Source organism: Echinops telfairi, unplaced genomic scaffold (assembly GCF_000313985.2).
Source record: "Echinops telfairi isolate 266 unplaced genomic scaffold, ASM31398v2 ScPeMD7_18;HRSCAF=68, whole genome shotgun sequence".
Taxonomy (NCBI): Eukaryota; Metazoa; Chordata; class Mammalia; order Afrosoricida; family Tenrecidae; genus Echinops; species Echinops telfairi.
The window spans coordinates 15,882,482-15,884,694 of NW_022103915.1; the positions used below are offsets into that span (position 1 = coordinate 15,882,482).

Here is a 2,213-nt window from a genome sequence, read left to right on the forward strand (position 1 = left end):
CAACTTCCGACTTGTGTTTCGTGTTTTCATTCCCGCTTCTTGCCTAACCCTTCCCGCCTTCTGAGCTTTGTCGTTGGGAAAATGCTGCCTTGACCTCGAATGGTTGATTGTTGACTCCCTAGTGTTGTTGTTGACGTGCAGACCTTGTGGCATGGCAGGTTTGAATTAGTCAGCGGGTTGAAACCACCGGCTGCTCTGGGGAGAAAGAGGAGGATTTCTACTCCCCTAAAGATCGACAGTCTCACAACCCCCCAGGGACAGTTCTACTGTGCCCTAAGGGGTCACTGTGCATGAGAATTAACTTAATGGCAGTGAGTTTGTTTGTTTGGTTGAAAATTGAGCCATGGCTGAGTTCAGTTCCAGGCCTGAAGGACATCCAGGGGCCATAGCTTCAGAGATTCCACCAGTTTCTAGCTGATAGTGAGTTTGATATTTTTTTTGATGATTTTGAGTTTTGTTCCATATTTTTCTCCCACTCTATTCAAGGCCTTCTAGTTTGACCTCGTTTAGAGAAGGCAGTCGTGATAGTTGGGCACCATCTAGTTCTTCTGGTCTAGGGATCATGGAGGCTACAGTTCCTGTGGTCCATTAGTCCATTGAACTAATTGTTTTCATATGTCTTCAATTGTCTTCACTCTTCTTTGCTCCAGATGGGGAAAGACCAATCGCTGCATCTTAGATTGGCACTCATAAGCATTTAGGATCCCCACTGCCACTCATCGAAGTAGGGTACAGAACATTGCCTTTGGAAACTGTTTTTGTCAGTTCACCTTGCTGTCCCCTGTGATGTTCCCAGTGACTCATTCAACAACCTTATTCTTTACTGTGTTGTACTATTCTGCAGTACAGTATTATACTAGTGTTGCTGTCATTTTTGTTAGGTGCCATGAAATTGGTTCCTACTCAGTATTCCTTTGCACAACAGAACAAAACATTACCCGGTCCGGTGCCATCCTCAGAGTTATTGTTATGTTTGACCCCATTGTACAGCCACTGTGTCGATCCATCTTGTTGAGAATTGTCTTCCTCATTTTCACTGACCCTCTGCTATAGATAGTACCATTGCTAATGTAATAGTCTTAACATTAACGTTTACTGTGCAAAAGTATTCCATACTCATGCCAAGAACCACGAACCCAGTAACTGGCCCATGTCTTGGATTCAGAAACAGGTTTCACATGAATTAACCTAACTTGGGAGAACAGTCAGGTGATTGATCATCTAGACCAGTGGTTCTCAACCTTCCTAATGCCACAGCCCTTTAATATAGTTCTTCATGTTGTGTTGACCCCCCAACCATCAAATTATTTTCGTTGTTACTTCATCACTTTCATTTTGCTACTGTGATGAATCAGGGGACCTCTGTGAAAGAGTCATTTGACCCCCAAAGGGGTTGTGACCCACAGGTTGCGAAATGCTGATCTAGACCCTAGTTAACATAATATTGTAAAACTATTACTAATTGGCATGAGATTGGGTATCAATTAATTGAGACTCTCCTCTATATAGATTTTGGTAATACTATAAGCCCCCCCCCCACACCGAAAAAACCCTATTCTTATGCCATCCTTATGAAATAGGCCTGATACTCAAATAAGTGACAACTCAATTGAAAAGCTCTCAGGAATGCAGATGTTGGTATTTTCAAAGCACCAACAACGTTTGAACTGCATATGAATCAGCTTGACTATAAAAGGGATCCTCTTGCATTTAAACATCCAGCCCTCAACAAACATTTATTTAGCCTCTGATTACCCTTATCCTGGGTGCAGGAAGAGAGTGGGAGGAGAGACAGGACTCAATAGATGGCATGGCCTTTCTGCTCAGGATCAGAGCTGAATGTTGCTGTCAGTGAGGAAAAGAAGCACAGTGTCACCCCCCACCCCCAACCCTGCCCCACTTCCTGTTCCTTGGCTTCTGGCTTTCCAGGTTCGAGGACTATGATTTATGGGTCTTGGGGGAATTTATACTAAATCACACATCCACCTTAAAAAAGAGTACCCACTACCCTGGGGAGGTAAATGTTGAAGACAGTCACACTTGGTCCAGATAGAAGGGATGCCCACTGGATGAGATGACAAAGGAGAAGCCCTCAGATTAAAGAAGGTGGTCACGAACTCTTCCCATATGTCACAGGCTCCCTAAACCAGACATGTCCAGTCAAGTTGATGTTTGTTCTTTATGAAAAGGAATGTCCCATTTTCCATCAGGGA

At 43.7% G+C, this 2,213-nt stretch overlaps 1 protein-coding gene across 1 annotated transcript in view; it reads left to right on the forward strand.

The window, feature by feature from the left end:
- Positions 1–2,213, forward strand: part of KCNK10 (potassium two pore domain channel subfamily K member 10) — a 93,374-nt gene that overhangs the window by 47,287 nt on the left and 43,874 nt on the right. The gene's annotated exons all lie outside the window — the stretch shown is intronic.